Raw genomic sequence first — 19,849 nt, 5'->3', positions numbered from 1 at the left:
TTGATACAGCACAAGAATAGATACTGAACATAGAATTTTAGTCACAAGTAATCTCAAAATGTGTAATTTATTTGTAATTGTAGTTGTCAATTCAAAATGTATCATATTTTTTATGAAAAGCAGGATAGCACTTTTTTAAAAGAAGCAGGGTCCGTTCTTGTAGAGGGAAGAGTAAGTACCCCATACTTTTAAAGGAACATAGCCTCAACTGTGTTCAGTGGAGACTGACTAAGAACAGTAAAGACTTAAAATTTAGGCCAAGGTAGACGACTTATGCTGGATAGATTCGAGGAAGGGACACAAGGATCTCTGGGGAGAAGCTGTGAAGATTCAAATACCGACTCATTGTAAAGACTTTGTAAAGACTTTCTGACACTCAGAGGTACTCAGACATACAACAGACTTCCTGAGTCATAAGCTCTTCATCTCCACTGTACTTAAGCATACAAGAAGGCCCCATTATCAAGGGCTTCTTAAAGGATATTTAGACACTATATGTGGTTCAATTAGAATTAATTTCAGCTTCACCTCTCCCTGTAAATCTAGGGTACTCTGATTGCCCAGTATTGTATATGTTTCATGAAGATGCAAAAATTACAGTGAACTAGAAGGCATGTGTGTACATGCTTACAGTTAATGGAGGAATCTTTTTTTGTTGTTGTTAGTAACCCAAAGACAAAAAATAAGACACAAACACAAACAACAAGGAAGACTATAGTTCTCCTATTCAGAGATTAGCATGAGTTAATAATTATGGGAAATGCCCACCGCATTTATTTTGCCCTTTTATGGAAGTTGGTAGTATTGGGTAATGTTTCAGATTTCATGCTCAGGTCACTGCAGGGCAAGCAAGGCTCAGTTTTGCCTTTAGTGGAAAGTCTGCATAAAAACAAAGAAGTAATCATTAATGTAACAATGATGTAAAGTGCCTTAAGCAAATCTTTTTCGATAAAGAGTTATTCGAAACAGGAGAAAGTAACATAGAGCCAGAGATGCAAGGTCCTATTCTTCACTTTCTCTTATGTCCTTTTCACAAATTTCTTTTTAGGGTTTTTTTTTTAATTTTTAATTTTTATACGTACATAGTGGTATGTATATTCACTAACAAGTTTTTTAAATTTTACTAAGAGAATAAATTGATGATTAAATATGCATGCTTTCTGCAGATAGTTAGGAGTAGCATACTTGGCGTTTTCTACCTACAAATAAGCCATTTTGTGATTTCGTTTCTACTTCTATCTTTTCTTTCCTTTCTCCTAAGATTGACTACTCTGAGAGCTTTGAATATAGCATGTAAGCTCTGGTTATTCAAAATCACTTTTGCTACTTACTCTGTTTCCTTCCCTCTTATACTTGGCTAAACAGCTTTAGAGAATTTTTAAGTATTTACTTTCACATTTTTTCCTGAAATTTAAGTTGGTGTTTGTTCCATTTTTATTTTATTAGAATCTGTGATCATCAGTATCTTTATAGTATAACTGCTGCTGATGGACAAAGCGTTTTTTTCTTCTTACTTGTTCTCTTAATTATAGCAAACACAGACTTCATTTAAGTTAAAACCCCTATGCGTTCATAAATGATGTAGTTGAATTACATCCAAGACATGCAAATTTGTTTCCCTAGCATAGAAAGGATGGAAATCTTCAATCTTGATCAGGATGAGCTAAGAGGAAGCTATAACCACTTAGGTAGACTCTTAGCATGATTCTTTATCTCTTTTTGATCTCCAAATTAAAAATATATATGAACACACACACATTTATTAATTCATCTCAGCACATAGTAGAACAATTGCCTATATGTTTTTTTCTTTTTAATTAAAGGGGAGTATAATAGTAAAATATTTAAATATTTTCAGAAACATTTCATTCAGATCAATTTGTTGAAAGATTTTATGGTAATGAGGAAAGTGATTTAACAGTAAATGCAAAAAGAGTCCTTGTCCCTTAAATGTCAAAAGGAATGCTGATGAAAGATTCTGGAAAGTTGATGGCAATGAAAGCAGCATAATTTTTTTTTTAAATTTTCCTAAATATCCATGTAAAAACAGAACAACTAGGTCTCAAATTTTTAAAAACTTGTGGACAGTATTTACAACAAAATTAGCTGGCAATTTATGGCCAAACTGCAAGCCTCAGCTCTAAATACTCCATATAATAACAAAACACCAGTAGTCACAAGACCTGAATGTTGTTGGTTTTTATGTGAGAGCAAACAAAGGAAATCCACAAAGTGTCTAGCAGGCCTGAAGCAGGAAAACCACAAAATGAGCCAATAGGCATTGCTTGGAAAACACAGCAGGCCCAAGTGAGAACGGTAGCAGAAAGTGAGAGGGACAAGCGCCCACTGCAGTTGCAGGTGAGCACAGGGAACCTGAGTAAGAATTTCTGAAGGGGCTGAAGCAGTACAGTACAAGGAATTCTCAGAACTGACCTGCCAAGGCCATCTTCCATGACAGTGGCCCACACTCGGAGAAAATCCTGGGAGTGAAATGAATAATGAGTAGGATACAGACAACACAGATAAATAAAAAAAGAAATTCCTATAAAAGCTGGGGCAGGGAATGGAGTCAAGAAATACCAAGAAGCAAGCCCTCATATTTTTCTTAATGATAGACATCATTGATTTAGCAGATACTCTGTGTCAAGTACTCTTTTTTAAAATTTGTATATATTTAAGGTATACAACGACATTTTGTATGCATATACATACATAGTGAAGTGATTGCTACAGCCAAGCAATTTATCCTGTTTATCACCTTCTATAGATATCATTTTTGTGCAATCCATGCTCCTAAAATCTATGCTGACAGCACATTTTCAGTATACTGTATAATGCGATATTGTTAAATGTAGTCCTCGTGGTGTTGATTAAATCTCTAGACTTATTCATCCTACATAACTGCAAGTTTGTACCTTTTGGTCTACTTTCTTCCATTTCTCCGTTTCCTGCCCTGCTTTGCCCCTGGTAACCACTCTCTGGTGTTATATAATTGACCTTTTTAAAAAATTCCACATGTAATAGGCATCATGCAATATCTTTCTTCTATGTCTGACTAATTTCACTTAGCGCAGTGTTCTCGGGTTCATCTGTGTTGTTGAAAATGGCAGTGTCCCCCTTTTCAAGGCTGGATAGTAGTTCATTGTGTACATATACCACATGTTGTGGTATCCATTCGCCTGTCAATGGACATTTCTGTTGTTTCCATGTCTTGGCCAATGTGAATAATGGCACTGTGAACATGGGAATGAAAATATCTCTACAAGATGTTAATTTCATTTTCTATGAATATATATCCAGCAGTAAGACTGCTGGGTCATATGGCAGTTCCACCTTCAATTTTTTGAGAAAACTTCATACTGTTTCCCATAATAGCTATACCAGTTACATTTCTCCCAACAGTGTACAAAGGTTTCCTGTTCTCCCAATCCTTCCCAATACTTGTTATCTCTTGTCTTTTCAATAATATTCATCCTAACAGGTGTGAGGTGATATCTCATTGTAATTTTGACTTCCATTTCCTGAGACAGAGTAATGTTGAGCATCTTTTCATCTACCTGTTGCCATTTTTGTGACTTCATTGGAGAAATGAAATATTCAAGTCCTTTCTCCATTTTTATATTGAGTTATTTGGGTTTTTTTGATGTTGAGTTCTGTGAGTTCCTTATATATTTTAGCTACTGACCCCTTAATTGGATAAATGGTCTGCAAATATTTTATCAAAATCCATAGGCTTCCTCTTCATGTTGTAGGTTGTTTGCTGTATAGAAGCTTTTCAGTTTTATGTAATCTCACTTTTTAATTTTTTTTGACTGAAGTTTCAATATGATATTCAAAAAATTATTTTGAATAGAAAGAAATAGAGTCAAAAGATGATTGAGAGTGAAGTGATATACCCACAAGCGTGGGTGGGGCTAATCAGCATGAACAAGGGAAGGAGGCAGGAGGGAGAAGTAGTTGAGGGGGTTTCATCTGAGACTACTGTTTTCCCCTTATTATAAGATACAAGTAATATGAGGAGAGTGAGTGGGAAGAGGTCAGAGGTCATAGTGTTTAGGAGTTGAAAAACCCATAAAACATGAAATAGGAATGGGAAAGAAGCCAACTTCTGATGTGTGAAGGGCCCACCAGGGCATGTTTGCAGCCTCCTAAACTTGGAAGCATTCCTTGAGATTGTATGACTTTAACTCGAAATTTTGTTTAGCATTATATTTATACAATATACAAGCAATATACATTGCTACATTGATGAATAAGTCTAGAGATTTAATGAACAGCACGAGGACTACAGTTAACAATATTGCATTGTACGGTGTGCTGAAAATGTGCTAAAAGCATAGATCTTAGGTGCGTGTATCACACAAAAATGATATCTATAGAAAGCGGTGGATAGGTTAAATTGCTTGTATGTGTACACAATGAAATAAACATAGATGAAATAAAATACATTTTTAAAATCTAAATAATTATATTTTTGGACTTAAATTTTGATGTATTAAGTTTTTTTTTTCTTTTTTTTTTTTTTTATTGCATTTTAGGTTTTGGGGTACATGTGAAAAACATGCAAAGTTGTTGCATAGGTGCATTCATGGCAGTGTGATTTGCTGCCTCCCTCCCCCTCACCCATATCTGGCATTTCTCCCCATGCTATCCCTCCCCAACTCCCCCCCCGCTGTCCCCCCGACTCCCCCGCAACAGACCCCCGTGTATAGTGCTCCCCTCCCTGTGTCCATGTGTTCTCCTTGTTCAACACCCTCCTATGAGTGAGAACATGTGGTGTTTGGTTTTGTGATCTTGTGTCAGTTTGCTGAGAATGATGGTTTCCAGGTTCATCCATGTCCCTAAAAAGGACGTGAACGCCTCCTTTTTAATGGCTGCATAATATTCCATGGTGTATATGTGCCACATTTTTCCTGTTGGACTTAAATTTTTACTCACCAACTGTAAAAGCTATTTAGCAGAATATATTTAGGCTAATTGAAAATTTAGTATATGTCTGTTTTATTTAATGAAACAATTCATGGTGTTTCAGTGAGAAAAGTAAATAACCAAGATAAGGAGTATAACTTCAATAAACAGAATCATGAAATGATAGGAAGTTAAGAGTTAGCAGAGAACTCAAGGAAATATCAAATGCAGTCATTTATAACTTTTTGCATTGTATGTCTCACCCAAAGAGAAATAAAACTGTTTTCCCAAAAGAACATTTGTATGCTTGAAAAGATAAACAACTTTTTAAATGACAACATTGATTTCATGCACTGAGACATCTTTAATATAAATCTTATTAGAAATGTTTTAGTTGAATCATTCACAGTATGCTTTAAATGCATAAAATTAAAGTGGTGTGATTGATAAATAAATATTCTCTCTTTAAAAAATTATTATGACGTGTGTTTAGTTGTTAAGGCTGACTGAAGGGCATAGCTTCATACTAAGTAGAAAATCAGTATCTGTCCTCTTTCTTATTTTATATATAAGAACATGGATAAAGTGAGAGGAGAATTGACTTGCCAAAGGCCTTAGTGCTTAACTGAAGCAGAATCAGGAATCAGTATAATGCAGTACAAAGAGTCTAGCACCAAGAAGGCAGCAGATTTTGTATAAATTCCAGCTTTTACTAACTTTGTGATTCTAGTCAGTAACTGTTCTGTGTAACTCAACCAGGAGTTAAAACCAAATTTGCTGACTCTCCCAAGCAGCCTTTAACTCTGGTAAAAGTGCTATTTTAAACAATAGTCAGTTTCAGCCAAAAATTATGTAAATACATAATTTATTTGAGGGATTCCTTCATTTCCTACCCCTACCTTTTCTTAAGCAATTGTTGATTAGTTATCCAAATGAGAAGAGGAAGGGGAAAAAGAATAACTGATCGAAATAATTCACAAACCATATTATCAAACCCCTGAGTATTATACCATGGACTGTACAAAAAAAAAAAAAAAAAAAAAAGTTGTTTTTCTAGGTTCTAATTGTTAGATCTCAGGCATCTTGCTTTTTTATCTCTTTTTTACTTTTAAAATGTTGCAAACAGGATGACTTCCAGAGCTATAATCTGGCTCACATAATATCGTTATCGTGGTTATCAGCACTTCTTTATCACAGGATGAATGCAGTGCACTCTCAGGAAAGCTTTTGTGGAGGTTACATGAATCTTTGTAAAGGACAGTAATGAATATCACTGGAGGCCCTACGTAAGGAATGATTAAACACTGTTATTAGTCAGTTATAACATGGTATGACAATATAATTACAAATGCACCTGTAAAGCCTCCACAATTGATCTCTAAATTACATATTCTTTTAAGTTTTATTTTCCTGCTGCACTAATGCTTTATTGTTCCTTTTCTCAGGGATTATATTTTTATTTCAATTTCTGAATTGATTTGACAAGAGATGGTATGTCTTCAAAATTGTAAAATAAATCAAATTCCTCAGATTTAAAAACATACACCATTTTGGATGCTGATTTTTCAATGTAGGACCTTAAACAGATAAAAAATTTGCTATCTGCCTTTTAAACTGTCTAAAACTTTTAATTTCATTTTAACATATACAAATTAAAAGCCTATGATGAAACTGATCATATATGTAAGTCTGGCTTTGCCCTCATCTAACTGATAGAGATCACTCTATATCGTCAAATGAATAGTGTCCAATACTTTTGGATTTGATGACATATATAATTCTCTTAGGTTGTTTCTCAATCACGTGATTAAATATGCAGTAAAGCACACAATTACTTTACCATAGAGAATAACTCACCGTTAACCATTTCTAGGGTCACTGCTGATTAGAGCTTAACTTGCCAGATTTCTTCAGCTTCACATAAAAACACATTGGCACTCCAGACAATTGAAAAGAACAGTTTCTTAAGGAACACGGCCAGTCTGTTGTGTGGAGGCAGCACTAACTCACATTCAGCTTTTACTAGGATGTTTATGACCAGTGCAGCGTTATCCTATCTTTGAACTCAGTCACTAGGCAGCAGTGAACTGGCTTGTTTTCACATCCATTGAAAAGTACTTTTCTTTAGAGTAAATTGCCTGTCTAATAACAAATTATTACATGGTCTTGGTAGAAAATAACCACTTGTGGCCATGTGACTGAAAAAGTAAAGAGATGCTGCTCAAAGCATTATTAACATACTATGAACTAAGGCTAATGCTGAAGAAGACTAGACTATTCTCAGAAAATTAGTCAAAACCAAAGAATCTATCTGCGCAGTACAGTCTGCCAGATTCTCTTACCCTCATAGAGGGATATAACTAGATAAACATACATCCCACTTTGCCCAGAACCATCCTAGTTCATGTCTGTTGTCTGATATAATTATTAATAGTTTCTCCATTTACTCTTGAAAGTGTCCTAATTTGGACAGTAAATCATATGATCATCTTATGTGTTAATTATATTTTCAGCGTATTATGCATCTAAAGACAGAGGACACAAAAACTGTAAAGGCCAAACAGCCACATAAGAATTCAATACTAATGAAAGGAACATCAAAGATATGATCAATATTGCATAAAGGATTCAGTCAAAAGCTATAACACTTAGAGAGAGAGATAATCAGGAGGAATCTCATTAAAGACATGGTATTTGTGCTGGGTCCTATAAGGGTGCTGTGTTACAACTAAGCAAAGAGAAGGGGAGATACCTTTTCAGATGGAATGGGGCTATAGTATGATTTTAAACACATCAAATCAAGAAAGGACAAGATAAATCAACTTGTTTAACTGTGTGTTAATATCTTTGGACAAATATTGAAAATGGCTGTACTATACATGGAAGTTGGATCTGGCAGGCTTTGAAGGACAAACCACAGAATCTGGCTGTCATTCCAGAAGCAGTGAGAATCAGTGATGTAAATAAAGAAGTAGGAGTTTAGGCCCGGCACAGTGGCCCATGCCTGTGATCCCAGCACTTTGGGAGGCTGAGGTGAGTGGATCACTTGAGGTCAGGAGTTCAAGACCAGCCTGGCCAACATGGTGAAACCCGGTCTCTACCAAAAATACAATAATTAGCCAGGCATGGTGGTGCCAGCTTGTAGTCCCAGCTTCTTGGGAGGCTGAGGCAGGAGAACAGCTTGAACCCAGGAGGCAGAGGTTGCAGTGAACTGAGATCAAGCCACTGTACTCCAGCCTGGGTGACAGAGACAGACTCCTTTTAAACAACAACAACAAAAAAGTAGGAATTTAGAATGGTTGTGGGGAAGGAGTAGAGTGAGCCCGAAGAAGAATGAAAGGACAGTCAGAAGAGTGTTAGAAGACTATCAGTAGTCTATATGTGAAGCGGTTACTGAGAGCTGAATTGGGGTATTTATAGAGGGAAGAGAATGAGGCTAATTCAGGAGTCATGTGAAAGAAGAAGATAGAATTTACCAATCTTTGTTTGCATAAAAATTTGTATGTGAAAGGGCTTTCAATCAGTTATCTTGGATTCTCAGTAGTCCCCAATAAGCTTAGTAAATATAGGCATTGCTAGATTCCTGTTTTACAGATAGGATGACTGAGATTCCAAGAAATTAAGCAATTTCTGAACATTTCCTATATCTAATTAGTGGTAAAGGTGAGGAGAATGCCCTGATTCATTGCATTGAATATGTAGGATGAAGAAGAATCAAAGATAATTTCAAAGTCCAGAATCTGAGCAACTGGAAAGTTGAATTTTCTTTTGGAGATGGAGTTTCTCTGTTGTTGCCCAGGATGGAGTGCAATAGCATGGTCTCAGCTCAGTGCACCCTCTGCCTGACAGGTTCAGGAGATTCTCCTGCCTCAGCCTCCCGAGTAGCTGGGATTACAGGTGCCCGCCACCACCCCCGGCTAATTTTTGTATTTTTAGTAGAGATGGGGTTTCACCATGTTGGCCAGGCTGGTCTCGAACTCTTGACCTCAGGTGATCTGCCTACCTTGGCCTCCCGAAGTGCTGGGGTTACAGGTGTGAGCCACCATGCCCGGCCAAAATTGAATTTTCTAATGACAGAATTAAAAACATCAGAAGGTAGTATTAGTTTAGGAAGGAAGGTGACAGGATGGATTTTAAGCAGGTTTGGTTTGAGCTGATGGTCAAGAAATTGGGTATCTTAAAAAAAAAACAAAACAAAAAAAAGGGAATGGATTTGGGTAAACAATCAGGTGAGAAAATATGGAGTAATAGTAGAAGTTGAAACCCAAGAGAATACATAGTTGGGTTTTGTCAGCACTAAACCTTAGGACGTGTTGACAATTAATGTTGATGAATCAGAAAAGGGGACTGTTTAAGGCAAAAACAAAACACACAGAGAGAGAGAGAGAGAGAGAGAACAAGATGAAAGAGAAAAGAAAGAAAGCCACAAAAGGGAAAGGATCAAGAATGAAGAGACAGGAAGCAGTGGAAAGTGCTCTAGAGAAGTCACAGACGAGGTTGAACAACTAAGTCAATGGTAACCTGAGACAATGCAGTTTCAAAGGAGGGAGCAGGCACTGAGGGTGAAAAACGGTTTGGTAACATGAAGGCAATTGATGGAGCCAGACATTTCAGAGACATAGTACTAAGAATTTGAAGAAATATCAAGTAAAGGCTTTTTCCTGATGTTCAGTGTAGGCAAAAAGTAAAGAAACAATGGAAGGGGTGTTTTAAGGGTCTTGGAGAGGAAGGAGAAATGAAGTACCTTCATAGCAGAGAGAGGCTTATTAAAACAGGGAAAGCAATTGACTATGCAACTGAGGAAGACTTTTGCAGATATGAAGGAAACATGAGTAGACAGAAAAGCATTGGTGGGGGCAAGGGATTAGCATCTGCTAAAAGGCTTCATTTGCTCAGTAAAAATAGTTGGAGAAATACACAAATTGAGAGAGGACGGCGTGGGATTGGATGCTAGAGAGAATAGATGGAGTTTGGATGTATCACAAGAATTCAACAAGAGAAAAGTAAATGAATCACTGACTTTCCAGTGGAAATTAGAGGGTGATTCTTTGACATTGGGTGAACCTGAACATGTAGCTTTTTTCTCCACTGGTTAGTTCTGCTTAGGATCTGGAATAGGAAAGTATAGAAGATTAGGGTCTGTGCTGAGGACTGGGGGAACTTATCCAGAATTGATGGTCAGGTAAATGAGAAAACAGACAGTAACTTGACTGAAGAGGCCCTCTATGGTATTCAGGCTGCCAAGAAGTGAATCCTGAGTGAACTGTAGAGGCTGATTAGATGTGATAGTCCATAATCTAAAGGATTTAGAGGCAGCACAGTGCCATCTAATAGGCTCTGGAGGTAGCAACTTCGAGGTGAGGTAGGAGGAGAAATATAGAAGCGATGAAGTGGATATTATTTTAACGATCCAGGAGGAACCCTGCAATAGGGAATGTTAAAGTCAGTGAAGGTGATGGAGGAAGTACAGGAGGGAAAAACAATGCACACAAAACCAGTGGCTGACATTTTCTAGAGATCTGGAGTGAGTCTTGCATGTAACTTCAGAGGTGCATTGATGGTGAGTTTTATTCTGCCCTTTTTTCCATTCATTCTTCCCATGTAGCCTTCTCTGATGACTCCCAATGAAGGTATTTTACTTTGAAACTCATAGCATTTATCGTGGAACGTTTTCAATGGATACTTGATTCTATGCTGACTCTCAAATATCATTGCTTAGCTCCTGTTCAAGTATTTATATGCAAATATGTTATTTTCCCTAAAAATAAGATAAATGCCTTATGTTTAGTACTGTTTTACATAAAGGTGTGCAAATATTGATTTTATCAGATGACTGAATGCATTATCACACAGTCATGCTCGATTTGAGTAACAAAGTGGCTGATAGTGGGCTGAAGTCAAAAAAGGAAAAAAATATTCAAGAAAGAGAGCTTGTCATCCATGAGATATGCAGACTGCAGATACGAAGGAAACATGAGTAGATATAAAAGCATTGGTGGGGGCAAGGGATTAGCATTTTCTAAATAGCTTCATTTGTTCAGTGAAAATAGATGAAGAAATATACAATTGAGAGAGGGCAGCATGGGATTGGATGCTAGAGCAAATAGATGGAGTTTGGGTGTATCAAAAGATAATACCAATTGCTAGGCAGTTAATTGAGTTAATTAGGAATGGGTTATTTTTGTTAAAGATAATAAGGGTTATAAATCGAGGTTGTCCTATCAGAGCGAAGAAGATAATGTGGATACTGTAGACATCCAATCCCATGCTGCCCTCTCTCAATTTGTGTATTTCTTCATCTATTTTTACTGAGCAAATGAAGCCTTTTAGCAGATGCTAATCCCTTGCCCCCACCAATGCTTTTCTATCTACCCATGTTTCCTTCATATCTGCAAAAGTCTTCCTCGGTTGCATAGTCAGTTGCTTTCCCTGTTTAATAATCCCGTCTCTGCTATGAAGGTACTTCATTTCTCCCTCCTCTCAAGGAGGCGCCATGCCTCTCGTCGCAGCATAAACTATAAAATCTATGCAGGTGAATACAAACACTTACTGTGAGTCTCCCTGTATATAACACGTTGCCAGCTGTGGTAGACCAAAGCTATCTGCTCCCAAGTGCAGGTAAAAAAAGTTACATTGTCTTGAGAGAATGGTAAAATTATAATAAAATGGACTCAGATAAAATTGGCTTTTTATTATCACCATATACTAGAAATTCCAAACTCTGTTAGTGATAAAATATTCCTCCCTGAAAGAAACTTTTGCTGATCTAAGCATTAAAGAGTGGGCTCACTTACTGTTGAGTTTTACTGACATAATATATAAGCTTCAACTTAGTCCAATGTTATGACTTACCTTTTTGTAAACATTGCCTTATATATAGAAGTTAATTCAGAGAACTCTCAGTAACACACTTGGCTCCCAACAGTGAACTCAGCTACGTGCATTCATTTAGAGAATGAAAGTTCATCAGGGTTTGGAATCCTTTGCATTTGTTTTGGGCACACTGGGGTGTCTTCAACCTACATGGTACTTTATATATCTGTGTTAAAACAGTGGATTCAAAATAAAGAATGATAGCGGCTGTATCATAAAGAATGATTGTGGTTGTAAAGACAAAAACCAGAACTTAAGGCACTTCAATTCTGCTATTGCAAGTACAAATCATTCTCTAAACCTTGTGGAGTTCTTTATTTGGCAGTACCCCTTCTTCTTCCCCCTTTTTTCAAAATGTGCATTCATTCACTCTGTTTCCCCTTTTTGTATGGCAATATTTTTTTATATTTAATGACTTTTACTGGCATGATTATATATCGACAAAGTTCAAAACAAGACAGTTTTCTGTCTGCATGTCTTTACTGACCATTATTATTATTAATTTCCTTTCGTGATTATTACTGAAAATAATGTCTTCTAGAGGAGCAGATGTTACAAAAAAGGTTCACTCCTGGTGTCAGACAGCTTCAGTACCCCACTGCTGTGCATATTTCACAGTTCACGGGATATGACATTTGACTTGAAGTACATATACGTAGAGCATGATATATAGATAGATATACATACATATGCATACAGAGACACACATTTATACATATATATATACACATACATATATATTATATATCTTGATTATGTCTCCAATCACATGAACAACCACAATATGTGATAAAATGTGACAAGAGATATTGACAAAATACCAGGAAACATCTGAAACAGCACAGGATAAATAGAAGTGACTTGTAATCTGTAGGTGGGGATTCAGAAAGTTTGCTTGGGCAGGTGCAATGGCTCATACTTGTAATTCCCATACTTTGGAAAGCCAAGGTAGGAGGATTGCTTGAGGCTAGGAGTTCAAGACCAGCCTGGGCAATGTGGTGAAACCCTGTCTCTACAAAAAAAAAAAAAAAAATTAGCCAGGAGTGGTGGATGCTTGTGGTCCCAGCTACTTGGGAGGCTGAGGTGGGAAGATAGCTTGAGCCCAGAAGGTTGAGGCTGCAGTGAGAGGTGATGGTGCCACTGTACTCCAGCCCAGGTGACAGAGTGAGATGCTATCTCAAAAAAAAGGAGGATGGATGGATGGGTAGAAGGAAGGAAGGAAAGAAGGAGGGAAGGAAGGAGGGAAGGAAGCAAAAGAAAACAAGAGAAACAAAGTGTTCTTGGAAACATGTGAGATGGATAAATGGATGGTCTTTGCACCTCTCCAGGTGATTTTTATTTTTAGTCAGCTAAACAGTGAAAGAAAATAATGCACATTAAGTGTTTGCAATATGTGGTTGAAAGATACTTCTTCAGTCATTGGAGAGCCATTGACTTTGTACTTTGAAGATGTTAGCTTCTGGAAAATCACAGGAATTGTATGGTTTTGTTGTTGTTTTTGTTGTTGTTAACCCTGAGCATCTGAATACGCTTGGGGACAATTTTCATCTTGTACATGAACTGACTGCAGTTATAACTAATTCTTCAGGATCATCCATAAGACAGTTCTAGAATGAAGGCAATATATCAATGACAGGTAGTAATGGGAGACTGGAGAAGAGCTGACACAGGCAAATAAGGTAACTTCCACACCAGGAAGAATCAAAAGAGGGCAAGCAGAAAACGTGCAAAGATCACCCAGGCTTTGCTTCCCAAATGAGCAATTAGAATGCTCCTGCTTGGAATTCTCAATCACACCAGAAGACCAACAGATCTGAGTTACTCTTTTTAAGGATAAAGTGACCTACAATTCATGAAGCAAAGAGATACAGCCACACATAGGAGCTGTTTATTTTAATTAGATTGCTAGTTTCCTTGGCCAGGACCCAAAGCCATTGTGTTTCCCCGTAGATAGAACTGGCAAGTAAAATACATGACACTCAAATGAATCTGTATTTCCAAAGAAAAGAAAGCCATTTTTTAGTATATGTCCAATGAAATATATATTTTTAATGACTGGTTGTTTATTGAAATCCAGATGTAATGGGTGTCTTATTTGTTTGCTAAATCTGGCAATCCAGCCTTTAACTTGTTAAGACTAAATAAATATTCAACAGAAAATAAGGAAAATAAAGAAAAAATTGCATTTCAAAGAACGAAATGGAGAGAAAAAAATCCTTCCCTTGGACAGTCAAACTTTATCAAAGCTAAATATTCAAAGGTTGACCTGAGTGCAAAAACAAGTCTTCAGTTCCCATGACGGTCTGCCAGAGACACAAGGAAGGCTGAGGTTCAATATTTTATTTTCTATTGGCTCCTGGAGGATGTTTCTGTTAGAAGAGACTTTAGAAAATCATCTTCCTTGTTCTTTGAAGTGTGTTGTGTGGATCCACAGCATCGTCTGGGAGCCTGTGAGAAATGCAGACCCCCAGGCCTCCCCGAGACCGATTGAATCAGGAGCTGCAGTTTAACAAGATCCCTTGAGATTCGTGTGCCCAGGCAAGTTTGAGAAATGCAGATTTAGTTCTGTAGTTTCCAAAACACATGCTTTAAGAAAGTATAGGATTCCTAAACTCCGTGAGGGCTCGGGGAGTACATGCAAGCAGGGATCCGTTCACCATAATTAGAGGAAACTGACTCTGTGTGCTTCTCTCTAAGGTTCCAGGTAAGATTTTTATTAGAAAAAAAAAGAATTTGTGGCTTAAAAATTAAAAAGGAAGGAAGGGCCAAGTGCTTTGGCTCAAGCCTATAATCCCAGCACTCTGGGAGGCTGAGGCAGGTGAATAACATGAGATCAGGAGTTCAAGACCAGCCTAGCCACCATGGCAAAATCCCATCTCTACTAAAAATACAAAAATTAGCTGGGCATGATGGCAGGCGCCTGTAATCCCAGCTACTTGGGAGGCTGAGGCATGAGAATTGCTTCAACCCAGGAGGCGGAGGTTGCAATAAGCCAAGATCCTGGCACTGCACTCCAGCCGAGGCAACAGAGCGAAACTCCATCTCATTAAAAAAAAAAAAAAAAAAAAAAAAAACCGAAGGAAGGAAGGGTAGGTTTTTTGAAAAACAATACTCTGATTCATTTAGATGTGGAAACTGAGTAACAAGACGTGACTTTGCCCAAGTCCTACACTGGGAAGTGATCCCAGCCTCTATTTCCTCACTGTGGAGGAATACAGCTCCAAAATGGCAGAAATTTCTAATTGACTGCTTGACAAGGGCCATCATGCACCACAGGTGTTTTCTATCTGGGCCTTGAATTGAAAAATCAGTCCCTTTTCTTTCATACTCATGCCTGTAACTTCCTTTCGAGTGCTCATCTAACCCAACACAAAACACTCTCTGTGTAGCTCTCTGAACTGGAAGAAAGGTCTCCAGCTGCAGTTTTGTGTACACTGCTGACTGAGGGTACCCTCCAGGTTTGTTTGTGGATATTTTAGCTAATTATCTTGCCATAGACCATTGAGACAGACCTGGATGACTGTTCAATTAGTAGTATTGAAAAAAGAATTAGGGAGGATTCCTGCCTGCACAGCTAACTCCAGTGCCAACGTTATTGCTGAGAACATTTTCTTCTGAAAGTGATTAATCACGTAAATAATTCTCAGAAATGAAATTAGAGATCACCCACACATTGCACCCTGTAATGTTTTAAGACGTTATATCCTGAAACTCTGTAATGAATTAACATTACAGTCTGGTTTGAATTCTTAGATTTTCAGCATACTTCCTGCCCCGTTAGCAAGTGACCCTGTGGCCAACACGAGTTTCTGTAACAATTTGAATTAGCCATTCTAAAAACAACACAGATTTGGAACTAACTAGGCCTCGAGATAAAACAACATATCCCTTCTCTGAAATCCCTGACTGTGCTTAATCATGCTTGCAAGTTTGTGGCAGGGCTGGACATGAGGCTGAGGTTTTCAGATCCTTCCATCCAAGCCCCTCCCTGTTTCTGGGTAGATGGCTCCTATTAGAGCATCAGTGTTAAGGACTTGTCTATGCTAATGAAATAGTTATTCTGTTAAATAATTGTCTCATTCTTTTCATTTATAAGGAATAATCTGAACACGTGCAGATTGACGTCAAAAATCAATTTCAGTTAGGGCTGATTTATACAGATTTTCCTTAAATACAGGAATTCTAAAAGTTAGCAGAAGGAGGCAGAGGAGGCAAGGATCAGAAAAACCTGAACAAGAGGTTCTTTTTAAAAATGATGGTCTTTTTTAATTTAATTTAATTTATTGATCTATTTATTTTATTATACTTTAAGTTCTGGGGTACATGTGCAGAACATGCAGGTTTGTTACATAGGTATACATGTGCCATGGTGGTTTACTGCATCCATTACCCCGTCATCTACATTAGATATTTCTACTAATATTATCCCTCTCCAATCCCCCCACCTCCCCTAGCCCCCACATCCCTGACATGCCCCTGTGTGTAATGTTCCCCTTCCTTCTTTTCTCCAATTTAAAGGTATTATCTCAGGCAAGCAAATATAAGGATCCTAGGACATTAGAGGACAAATTAGCTATTATTTCACAGATGAAGAAACAAAGGCCCACAGAGATTAAGTCATTTATTCACAATCACATAATTGCTTTGTGATGTGAGATGACATCTCCTATTTCATTGTGAAAGTATTCTAAAAAGAAAGGAAAATTTTGGTGAAGTTTTTACTCTTTGCTCAGCATTGTTATGGCAAAGACCAAGATGTGAAGGGATTATAAAAGATTATGAAATGAAATCAAATGTTTAAAACCCTAGTTACATGACATTTGTTAGATTTCATTGTAAATTTTAAGATATTTTTATGAAAATCCTTTTTTAAATCTAGTGAAAAATTATGAATTTTCAGTTTTTCCTGAGTAAGAGAGCAGACTTGAATAATTTTGTAGCTGGATGATAGCTATTTTGTTCATCTTTAGTTATGAAACTGGATGAGTGACATACACTGATAGTTTAACTCAGAGGTTCCCAACCCCTGGGCTGTGGACCTCTACCTGTCAATGGCCTATTAGGAAAGGGGCCACACAGCAGGAGATGAGTGGCAGGCAAGCGAGAATTACCACCCGAGCTCCGCCTAGGAGTGTGAACCCTACTGTGAACTGCACATGGGAGGGCTCTAGGCTGTGTTCCTTACAAGAATCTAATGCCTGATGATCTGAGGTGGAACAGTTTCATCCCAAAACCATCCCCCATCCTCTACCCCCAAACCAGCCCATGAAAAAATTGTCTTCCATAAAAACCGACCCCTGGTGCCAAAAAGGTTGGGACCACTGGTTTAACCAATTGTGTGTTTTGGGTGGGATCTCTAGTGATTTTAAATCTCATTGAGCAATTTCTATATTGTTTTCTACTTATTTTTCTACTCACTTTTTCTATAATTAGTAAAATAAAAATTACTAATCTAAAAAATCCTTAAAGATATATAATTACTTTGGAAAATATGATTATGCTGTGTTAACACACGAATTTCACACCCAACCGTATGTATTTTCTATTTTGAGGACCTTTGTGATACACTCAGAAAGCACATGATACACACTATCAATAATTCTGCAATCTTTTCACCTAACAAAGAGTTATTAATTTAGTATCTCTGACTTATGAACAGAATACTGAAGTTGTTGGTGTATTGTTAAGATTGAAATAAAACTAGAGCCACGTTCCCAATTGTTGGGCAAGTTATGTACAAATCTTTGAATTTTAAGAAATAATTTCCATGTGGGAAAAATTAACCTTGGAAGTAGGTAGGTTTTTATTTTATATGTTGGCCCCGCCATTTGCTAGCTTCGCAGGTTTGTGCAAAATGTAAAGGACAGTGTTGGATATTAAATGAGATCCTGTATGGAAATCACCTAGTACAAAGCATGAGATATGAAATAAAAGCCTCCTAAAATGTAACTTCCATGAGCATCATCATCAACATACCCGTCATCTGCACTTCTTTTTAATGAAGAGCATCATTTCTTTTTTCTCATCTCTAATTTTTAATTTTTGTGGGTACATAGTAGGCATATATATTTATAGAGTATGTGAGATATAGGATAGAGACATGCAATATATCATAATCACATCATGGAAAATGAGACATCCATTCCTTCAAGCATTTATCCTTTGTGTTACAAACAATCCAACTATACTCTTTTAATTATTTTTAAGTGTATAATTAAATTATTATGGACCATAGTCACCCTGTTGTGCTATGAAATACTAAGTCTTATTCATTTTTCTATTGGGGGGGGAACTCATTAGCCATCCCCACCTCATCCCAACCCCACCACTGTCCTTCCTAGCCTCTAATAACCATCCTTCTACTCTGTCTCCATGAGTTTGCTTTGTTCTTAGATCTTACAAGTAAGTGAGAACGTGTGGTGTTTATCTTTCTGTGCCTAGCTTATTTCACTTAACATAATGATCTCCAGTTCATCCATGTTGTTGCAAATGACAGGATCTCATTATTTTTATGGCTGAGTAGTACATCATTGTGTATATATACGACGTTTTCTTCATCCATTCATCTGTTGGACACTTCAGTTGCTTCCAAATCTTGGCTACTGTGAACAGTATAGCACAGTGTCTTTATGTGGCTGTAATCTCCTGCTAGGTGGCAGGGTTGTTCTTGCTACCAAGTGGCTTTGGAATGGTGGAGATTCAGAGAAAAATCTCAGTGGTGCTGCTTGACCAGGGAAGCCATGGCTTTGGAGAAGCTCACCTGTGAAGTTACTAAAACTAGAGCGGGGGCTGTAAGTAATGAGTAATGCAACATGTCCTCTTTCCCCTCCAAACAGGCATAACCATGAGTTATGGTACCCACCTCCCTAGAGGTGCTTAGTATGTTTCCATTGTTGATGATTTCATCCCCACCACAGACATCATGTTTTGTTATGTGGCCCTCTCTTTAGTTTTAAATTTTTCTTTTGGAAGATAGGGATAATTCAGTTTCACTTAATGGGACTTAATCAGCAAATAAATTTAAAGCATCCTGACCACATAATGTTATGGAGACAGCACTTAATATTATTAATAGGCAGAAGGTAATTACCTTGATTGGTATTTTTTCTAGAATGTAGAGCTTAATACTCATCCCTACCTGATGTGAAAAACGTTCACAGCCATTAATCATTGACATTGGCTTGTGATTGGAAAATCTAGAAAGATACCAAATGCCAGTATGTGTACACTGATATTTAGCCTTTTGTGCATTAGAATTGTTTAGATAGAAATAAACTTCCTTCGATATTTATTGTCTTATTTACCCCAAAATTGCAGGCACTTTAATAAATGAAGTAATAGTTTCTAGTGTCATTATGGCTGTGAAATGCATGTTAGTGCCTTTTGCTGCTGTAACTCAGCACGTCTTTGTAAATCACAGAAAGTTTGTTGATGGACAGAGTGCTGAAGAGAAATGCTCTCTTTTTGTCAATACAAATATCATGTATTTTAGGACTAGTATCTACTGTGTAATGTTTGCTTCATAAGCTCAAGATTGGCCACACCCTCTAGTAATAGATTCCATTTTTAGGCTATAACAGCTTTCATTTTCAAGCACAAAAATCATATATGGGTATGCTTAGCTAAATAAATAATTTCTTAAGATATTAAATATTTCTTTTAGCTCATTTGCTAGGAAGTCTGGTGCCTTGTTGGAAACACACTTCTAGGAACAGAGCAGAGTTTTATAACCTTAGTTTTTCAGTGAATTAATGAACAAAATAAAGTGTTATCAGTATTGACTAGTAGAGAAGAGAGAGTGTCTGTGGCCATATATTTTAAAATATTTTTTATTACAGTTTATTTTTGCCTAGTTACATTTGGGCATTTTTCAAGCATATGCATAAGGCATTAAACCTTGGTTGGGAGAAGCTCTGAATCCTTTGAGGCAGGTATGACAAATGGTCTATCCAGCGCCATCCTGGAATGCATGCACAGGGCTTGGAGGGCTGATAAGGGGAACACTTAATTCTGACTGTAGCTGTAATAAGAGATAATGTAACATGTTAATTAATTCAACATTTAATCT

General features: G+C 37.2%; 1 protein-coding gene across 1 annotated transcript in view; it reads left to right on the top strand.

The window, feature by feature from the left end:
* PLXDC2 (plexin domain containing 2) overlaps positions 1-19,849 on the top strand; it is a 438,114-nt gene that overhangs the window by 409,750 nt on the left and 8,515 nt on the right. The gene's annotated exons all lie outside the window — the stretch shown is intronic.

The sequence above is a fragment of the Aotus nancymaae genome, unplaced genomic scaffold (genome assembly GCF_030222135.1).
Source record: "Aotus nancymaae isolate 86718 unplaced genomic scaffold, 86718_ANA_hifiasm-v0.15.2.pri h1tg000077l, whole genome shotgun sequence".
In the NCBI taxonomy this organism is placed as follows: domain Eukaryota; kingdom Metazoa; phylum Chordata; class Mammalia; order Primates; family Aotidae; genus Aotus; species Aotus nancymaae.
The sequence above is the reverse complement of the archived record's forward strand: the minus strand, read 5'-3'. Positions and strand labels throughout refer to the sequence as shown.